Source organism: Ursus arctos, unplaced genomic scaffold (genome assembly GCF_023065955.2).
Source record: "Ursus arctos isolate Adak ecotype North America unplaced genomic scaffold, UrsArc2.0 scaffold_12, whole genome shotgun sequence".
Classification (NCBI taxonomy): Eukaryota; Metazoa; Chordata; class Mammalia; order Carnivora; family Ursidae; genus Ursus; species Ursus arctos.
The window spans coordinates 14,847,739-14,857,472 of NW_026622786.1; the positions used below are offsets into that span (position 1 = coordinate 14,847,739).

General features: G+C 38.7%; 1 pseudogene; it reads left to right on the forward strand.

Moving 5' to 3' along the window:
* The first annotated feature begins 438 nt into the window (after positions 1-438).
* On the forward strand, positions 439-1,360 carry LOC113244903 (MICOS complex subunit MIC26-like; annotated as a pseudogene).
* The last annotated feature ends 8,374 nt before the right edge of the window (positions 1,361-9,734 follow it).

A 9,734-nucleotide genomic window follows, 5' to 3' on the forward strand; every position in this document is an offset into this window, starting at 1 on the left:
TAATAGCTGGAAGTTTGTACTTATTGACCTCTCTACCCATTTGCCACTCCTTAACCCCTCCACTTCTAGCAACCATCAATCTGTTTTCTTTATCTATAATTCTGGGGTTTGTTTTGTTCCTTTGTTTTATTTTTTAGATTTCACATATAAGTGAAGTCATGTGGTATTTGTCTTCCTCTATCTGCCTTAGGTCACTGATATGACTATAGCGACACCAACTTTTGTTTTGTTTCCATTTGCATGGAATATCTATCTCCATCCTGTCACTTTCAGTCTGTGTGTGTCCTTACTTCTAGAGTGAGCCTCTTGTAGGCAGTATATAGATGTATCTTTTTTTTAATCCATCCAGCCACTCTGTCTTTTAATTGGAGAATTTAGTCTATTTACATTTAAAGGAATTGTTGATAGGTATGGGCTGGAGCCACCTCTATAACCAACATGTTCAAGGTAATTCAGACATCTGTGGGGCAGCCAGCCTGAGTCTGCACACCTTCAAAGTCTATGCATCACCTAAGAAGGACTCACCTCACAAAACTGTCATGAAAGTTAATGGGCTTTCACTCTATTCCATTCCTTTGTATTAAGGAGGGCATTTGTTGTGATGAGCACCGGGTGTTATACACGATTAATGAATTGTTGAACACTACATCAAAAACTAATGATGTACATACTATATGTTGGCTAACTGAACATAATAAAAAAGAAGGATTATTTATTTATTTTTGTGCACATACATATGTGAGGGAGAGAGAGAATGAGCAGAGGGAAGAGGCAGAGGGAGAGGGAAAAGCAGGCTTCCTGCTGAGCTGGGAGCCCAATGTGGCACTCAATTCCAGGACCCTGGAATCATGACCTGAGCCAAAGGCAGATGCTTAACTGACTGAGCCACCCAGATGCCCCACTCTACTCCGTTCTTGAAGTTCAATCTAAATATGGGGAGGAGCCAAGGACCCCATTTGAAGAAAGCATCTCACATCTCCAACATTACTACAAGCCATATATAAGTTGGTGTCAGGAACTGTACTCACAAACTAGGCACGAGATGGAGAGCTTAGTTCAGTGGGGTTAGACAGGTGTCATATCTCCAAAATAGACCTCCTGGATTTTTTCCAAGACTTGGTGTCATTGGTTTTGCTGGCATTGTTGGACTTCTTTTGACTGGACATTCAAAAATAAAGAAGATTGTGTATACACCTGGGATTATCTGCCTCTTCATGATCCACAACAATCCATAGTATTTTTATAGGTCAGGGAGAAATTATACGAGTGGGGTTTGTGAGTATACAGAGTCATAGAAAATTTGTGGGAGGAGAACTTTCAAAAGTGAGGAAATGTGAAGAATTCACCTGGAAATAAGTAGCGTGCTCCATGCTCTGCCCATTTTAATCAGTTATGGGTAAATATTGGTAACTGCATGTAGTAAACCAGTATTTCTACAGAAAGATGGCAGAGAAGTCAGTACTGAATGTAGCAAATTGGCTTTCTTCTTCAGGAAAAACTATACTAGGCCTCTTTATCTGGCTGATGCCATACTTCAAGTGGTCTAAGACTTCTGATACATGTTGTTAAATTTTGACCTACATAAATTGCCTACATTAGATATTCACCAATAATATATGAGAGCTTTTTTATATCTCAGACAGTATTATCATTAAAAAAAATTCTCATTTAAGTAGAAAATATGTTACAGTTTAACTATAGTTTGTTATAGTTTGGCTATTAATCTGCACTTAAAAAATAATAATAGGGATGAATAGTGTTAAGATGGTGGATTAGTAAGGGAGCCTATGCTTGCCTCATTCTATGAAACACAGGTAGATAAATACCAAATCATTCTGAATGCCCAAGAAATCAATCTGAGGACTGGGAGAACAAACTGCACAACTAGAGGAAGAAAAGAGGCCACATCATGGAAGGCAGGAGGAGCAGAGATGTGATTTTGGGGGAGAAAAGATGCGCAAGTGCTATGTGGAGGGGAGGGAGCCTTGATCAGAGAGGAGAGAGAGAAAGGGAGTGAGAACAGCTTGCAGGGTATTGCACACACAAAAAAACATTTCCCCAAAATCATTGACTGGGAAAACGAGAGCAGCTGATTATTGCAGATTTTTATAATCAGCGGAGCTCAAAGTCTGAAGTTATAGAAGTTCACTGGGGTGGAGCCTGGCAGGCATAGCAGTATTCCTGTGGAGAAGAAGAGCAGAGGCCCAGGAACAGACAGTGCAATCTGAGGATCCCCTGAGTCACACTAGAAGAAACAGTTCTTCTTGGAGAGCATTTGGGAGAGGTGACACTGCCTCTCATGGCACAAAAGAGCCAGCAGGCACCATTGAGCTGCCCCCAGTTCATTGGCATAGGCATGGAGTCAGCTGTTGAGGGCAGCTAACCTAGACACTGGCTTTTTGCTGCACATTACCGTAAACTCCAAGCCCCTGCTCATTCATGTGACTGCCCTTCTGGGACAAACTGGGAGCAGCCACAATGCAATGAGACCAAGAGGATCAGTGTGGGTCTGTACTGAACCAGGTCCCTAAAATTTGGAGTTTTGGAACCCAGCTGGTGCACCTGAGATAAAAGACGGGAGCACTGCACCATCGGGTGGTCAGTTGACTTGGACACAGACAGGGTGAAGGCAGGGATCTGAGGAACCCTGGGAAACAGGAGGGGAGATTGTTTGCTCTTCTGTGAGGGCTTCCTGAACACAGTATGAATGAACTCCCTTCTCCAGGGTGAGAGAATGGGCTGATGTCATTTTTATTTGCCCACCCATCAGCATGATCAGACTTCAGTGAGCAGCATAGTGCCCACAGTGGAGCTTTGAGCCACTTACACCAAGCCCTGCTCCCCCTGCACACTGCAAGTGTTTTTTTAAACTAAGGCAAGTGTGCCTGAGAGGGAGAACAGCAGCAGGCCCCTCCCCCAGAAGACCAGTACAAACCACCTGCACCCACCAAGACTACTGACCATAGAGAGCTGCAAAACTTGAGCTCTAGTGGAAGTTAGATCTAGCCTCTTCTAACAAGCAGACCAAAACACACCCATTTAACATTCATCACACAGTGGAAAAGGTCCAAACACTCCCCAATGTAGGAAAGGAGAAGCTCTGCAGAGGACTGACCTGAGGGAAAGAGCAGCTGAAAAACAACAGAAGAGTTGTTTCTGTACACAGCATACACCAGAAACACTTCCTGAAGTGCCAGACTGTGGTACTGTGGTAGTATATGACCTCTTCTTAATATAGACATTACTCTCAGGAACAGGAAACATAACAGGCTTTTTGAACACACAGAAGACAAAGACATGGGCAAAATGATAAGACAGAGGAATTCATCCCAAAAGAAAGAACAACAAAAGGTCACGGCCAGGGATCTAATTGAAACAGATATAAGTAATATGCCTGAACCAGAATTTAAAGCAACAACCATAAGAACACTAGCTGGGCTAAAGAAAAGCACAGAAGATACCAGGGAATCACTTAGTACAGAGATAAATGAAAACTATCCAGGCTGAAATAAAAAATGCTATAATGGAGATGCAAAAATAATTGGATGTAATGACCACAAGGACGGAAGAAGCAGAGGAATAAATAAGTGATATAGAAGATAAAATTATGGCAAATAATGAAGCAGAAAAGAAGAGGGAAAGAATAATATTGGATCATAAATGTAGAGTTAGGGAATTCAGTGACTCCATGAAGTGTAATAACATTCATATCATAGGAGTCCCAGAAGAAGAAAAGGGGGGAGGAAAGGGCAGGTTTATTTGAGCAAATTGTAGCTGAAAACTTCACTAATCGGGGAAGGAAACTAACATCCAAATCCAGAAGGCACAGAGAATTCCCATCAAAATCAAAAGCAGACTTGGGACCCTTGGGTGGCTCAGTAGGTTAGCGTTCAACTCTTGATTTCAGCTCAGGGCATAATCTTAGGTTCATGAGATTGAGCCCCTCATCAGTCTCGGTGCTCAGTGGAGTCTACTTTTCTCCCTCTGCCCCTCCCCCTGCTCTCTTTCTCTGTCAAAATAAATAAATCTTTAGAAATAAAAAAAATCAAAAACAGGCCAACACCAACACATATCCATATTGTAGTACATTTACAATATACAGAGATAAGAAAAACATCCTGAGAGCAGCAAGGGAAAAGAAGTCCCTGACTTACAAGGAAAGACCCATAAGGCTACCTGCAGACTTAGAACCTGGAACTTTGCAGGCCAGAAGGGAGTGGCAAGATGTATTCAATGTGCTGAATGGGAAAAGTCTGCAGCCAAGAAGACTCTCTCCAGCAAGGCTGTCATTCAGAATAGAAGGAGAGATAAAGAGTTAACCAACAAACAAACACTAAAGCAGTTCATGACCATTAAGCCAACCCTACAAGAAATATTAAAGGGGACTCTTTGAGTGGGAAAGCAAGACCGAAAGCAACAAAGACTAGAAAGAAACAGAGAAAATGTCTGAAACAATGACTGTCAATAATCTATCAATTATCTATCAATAATCACTCTGAATGTAAATGGACTAAATGCTCTAATCAATAGACAAGGGTATTGGAATGGATTAAAAAAAAAGACCCATCTATAGGCTGCTGACAAGAGACTCATGTTAAACCTGAAGACACCTGCAGATTGAAAGTGAAGGAATGGAGAACAATTTATCATGCTATTGGACATAAAAAGAAAGCTAGGGTAGCCATCATTATATCAGACAAAATAGATTTTAAAACAAACACTGTAGTGAGATGAAGATGCACTATATCATAATAAAGGGGACTCTCCAACAAGAAGATCTAACAATTATATTTATGCCTCCAGCATGAGAGCACCCAAATATATATATATATATATATATATATATATATATATCAATTAATAACAAACATAAAGAAACTCATTGATAATAATATATAATAGTAAAGAACTTTAACAGCCCACTCACAGCAATGGACAGATCATTAAGCAGAAAGTCAACAAGGAAACAATGGCTTCGAATGACATACTGGACCATATGGACTTAACAGATATATTCAGAACATTTCATCCTCAAGTAGTAGAATACACATTCTTTTTAAGTGCACATGGAACATTCTTCAGAACAGATCACATACTAGGTCACAAATCAGGCTTCAACCAATACCAAAGGATTGAGATCATACTATGCATATTTTCAGACCCCAATGCTATGAAACCTGAAACCAGCCACTGGTAGAAATTTGAAAAGACCACAAATACATGGAAGTTAAAGAACATCCTACTAAAGAATGAATGGGTCAACCAGGAAATTAAAGAAGAAATAAAGAAATACATGGAAACAAATGAAAATGAAAATATGACAGTCCAAAACTTTAGGGATGCAGCAAAAGTGGTCATAAGAAGAAAGTACATAGCAATACAGGCCTACCCACAACCTAACCTTACACCTAAAGGAGCTAGAAAAGGAACAGCAGATAAAGCCTAAAGCCAGCAGAAGAAGGGAAATAATGAAAACTAGAGCAGGAATAAATGATATGGGGGAAAATAGTAGAAAAATTCAGTGAAACTAGGAGCTGGTTCTTTGAAAGAACTAATAAAATTGATAAACACCTAGCCAGACTAAGAGAAAGAAAAAAGAAAGGACCAAAATAAATAAAATCAAGAGTAAAGGGGAGAGATCACAACCAATACTGCAGAAATACAATTATAAGAGAATATAATGAAAAAATTATATGCCAAAAAAACTGGACAATCCAGAAGAAATGGATAAATTCCTAGAAACATACAAACTACCAAAACTAGAAACAGGAAGAAATAGAAAATTTGAACAGGCCCATAACCAGCAAAGAAATTGAATGAATAACCAAAAATCTTCCAACAAACAAAAGCCCAGGGCCAGATGGCTTGCCAGGAGAATTCTACCAGACATTTACAGAAGAGTTAGTACCTATTCTTTTCAAACTGCTCCCCGCCCCCAAAAGAAAGAAAGAAAAGGAAAGAAAGAAAAAGAAAGAAAGAAAGAGAAAGAAAAGGAAGGAAAACTTCCAGACTCATTGTACAAGGCCAGCATTACCTCGTTTCCAAAACCACACAAAGACCCCATTAAAAAAGAGAATTACAGGCAATATATCCCTGATGAACATGGATGCAAAAGTCCTCAACAAGATCCTAGCAAGTCGAATCCAACAGTACATTAAAAGAATTACTCACCACTATCAGGTGGGATTTAATCCTGGGTTGCAGGGGTGGTTCAATATTTGCAAATCAATCAACATGGTAGTCCACATTAATAAAAGAAAGGATAAGGACCATATGATTCTCTCAATAGAAGCAGAGGAAGCATTTGACAAAATACAGCATCCATTCTCGATTCAAAAAAAATCCTCAACAAAGTAGGTATAGAGGGAACATACCTCAACATCATAAAAGCTGTATATGAAAGACCTGCAACTAATATCATCCTCAATGGGGAGAAACTGAGCGCTTTTCCTCTATAGTCAGGAATAAGACAGGGATGGCCCCTCTCACCATTGTTATTAAACATAGTACTGGAAGTCAGCCTTAGCAATCATTAACAAAAAGAAATAAAAGGCATCCCAATCAGCAAGGAAGAAGTAAAATTTTCACTGTTCGCAGATGACATGATACTCTATGTAGAAAACCTAAAACTCCACCAAAAAGTTGCTAGAACTGATGCATGAATTCAGTAAAGTCACAGGATATAAAATCAATGTACAGAAATCTGTTACATATCTATACACTAATAATGAAGCAGCAGAAAAAGAAATCAATGAATGGATCCCATTTACAATTGCACCAAAAACCGTAAGATACCTAGAAATAAACCTTACCAAAGACATAAAAGATCTGGACTCTGAAAACTAGAGAACACTTAGAAATTAAAGATGACAGAAAGAAATGGGAAAAAAATCCTGTGCTCATGGATTAGAGGAACAAGTATTGTTAAAATGTCTATACTATCCAAAGCACTCTACACATTTAATATAATCCCTACCAAAATACTACCAGTATTTTTTACAGAGCTAGAACAAATAATCCTAAAAATTTGAATGGAACCACAAAAGACCCCAAACAGCCAAAGCAGTCTTGCAAAGTGAAGGCATAGCTGGAAGTATCACAATTCTGGACTTCAAGTTATATTACAAAGCTGTAGTGATCAAGACAGTATGGTACTGGCACAATAGGCACATGGATCAATGGAACAGAATAGAAAACCCAGAAATGCACCCACAATTGTATGGTCAACTAATTTTCAACAAAGCAGGAAAGAATATCCAATGGAAAAAGTCTCTTCAACAAATGGTATTAGGAAACTGAACAAGAACAGGCAAAAGAATGAAAGTGGATGACTTTTTTTACACCATACACAAAAATAAATTCAAAATGGATGTTCTCCTCTAGGATTTTGATGGATTCCTGTCTCACCTCGAGGTCTTTCATCCATTTGGAGTTTATTTTTGTGTATGGTGTGAGAGAGTGGTCAAGTTTCATTCTTTTGCATGTAGCTGTCCAATTTTCCCAGCACCATTTATTGAAGAGACTATCTTTTTTCCACTGGATGTTTTTTCCTGCTTTATCAAATATTAGTTGCCCAAAGAGCCGAGGGTCCATTTCTGGGTTCTCTATTCAGTTCCATTGGTCTATGTGTCTGTTTTTGTGCCAGTACCATGCTGTCTTTGTGATCACAGCTTTGTAGTACAGCTCGAAATCCGGCATTGTGATGCCCCAGCTTTGTTTTTCCTTTTCAACATTTCCTTTGCGATTCAGGGCCTTTTCTGGTTCCATACAAATTTAAGGACTATTAGTTCCAGTTCTTTGAAAAATGTCATAGGTATTTTGATCGGGATAGCACTGAAAGTGTAGATTGCTCTGGGTAGCATGGACATTTTAACTATGTTAATTCTTCCGATCCATGAGCATGGAATATTTTTCCATCTTTTTGTGTCTTCCTCAATGCTAAGTGAAATAAGTCAAGCAGAGAAAGACAATTATCATATGATTTCTCTCATCTATGGAACATAAGAACTAGGAAGATCGGTAGGGGAAGAAAGGGATAAAGAAAGGGGGGTAATCAGAAGGGGGAATGAAGCATGAGAGACTATGGACTATGAAAAACAAACTGAGGGCTTCAGAGGGGAGGGGGTGGGGGAATGGGATAGACTGGTGATGGGTAGTAAGGAGGGCACATATTGCATGGTGCAGTGGGTGTTATACGCAACTAATGAATCATCAAACTTTACATCAGAAACCAGGGATGTACTGTATGGTGACTAACATAATATAATAAAAAACATTAAAATAAAAATAAATAAAATAAAATGGATGAAAGACCTCATTGTGAGACAGGAAACCATCAAAATTCTAGAGAACACAGGCAGCCACCTCTTTGATATCCAGCTGTAACAGCTTCTTACTAGATATGTCTCTGGAGGCAAGGGAAATTAAAGCAAAAATGAACTCTTGGGACTTCATCAAGATAAAAAGCTTCTGCACAGCAAAGGAAACAAATCAATAAAACTAAAAGACAGCCTTTGGGATAGGAAAAGATACTTGCAAATGGGAAAGATATCTAATAAAAGGTTAGTATCACCAAACTCAACAACTAAAAAACAAATAATCCAGTTAAGAAATGGGCAGAAGACATGAATAGACATTTTCCAAAGAAGATATCCTGGCTAACATGGCTAACATCATGGCTAACAAACACATGAGAAGATACTCAACATCACTCATCATCAGGGAAATACAACTCAAAACCGTGATGAGATACCACCTCACACCTGTCAGAATGGCTAAAATGAACAACACAGGAAACAACAGATGTTGGTGAGGATGAGGAGAAAGGGGAACCCTTCTACACTGTTGGTGGGAATGCAAACTGGTGCAGACACTCTGGAAAACAATATGGAGATTTCTCAGAAAGTTAAAAATAGCACTACCCTACAATTCAGCAGTTGCACTTCTCAGTATTTACCCAAGGGTACAAAAATACTGATTCGAAGGGCGACATGCTCCCCGATGTTTATAGCAGCATTATCTATAATAGCTACATAATGGAAAGAACCCACTGATGAATGGATAAAGATGTGGGGTGTGTGTGTGTGTATGTGTGTGTGTGTGTACACACACATTTATATATACTCAATCTTTTTACTCCTTATATTTCCCTAATTTATGTTATTTTTTTATTTTTACATTACACACACACACACACATATATATACACACATATTTATATAAACTCCATCTTTTTACTCCTTATACTTCCCTACTTTATGTTATTTTTAAAGTTTTACATTTTAAGTTTTTATTTAAATTCCACTTAGTTACCATGCATACAATACTAATGTCAGGTGTACAAAATAGTGATTCAGCTCTTAGATATGACGCTCGGTGCTCATCACAAGTGCACTCCTTAATCCCCATCACTTATTTAACTTATCCCCCCACCCACCTCCCCTCCAGTAACCATCAGTTTGTTCTCTATAGATAAGAGTTGTTTCTTGGTTTTCCTCTTTATTTTTTCCCTTATGATTGTTAAATTCCACATAAACATAAAATCATATGGTATTTGTCTTTCTTTGACTAACTTATTTTGCTTAGCATAATACACTCTACCTCCATCCACATCACTACAAATGGCAAGATTTCATTCTTTTTATGGCTATGTATTTTTTTAAGATTTTACTTATTTATTTGACAGAGAGACAGCCAGTGAGAGAGGGAACACAGGCAGGGGGAGCAGGAGAGGA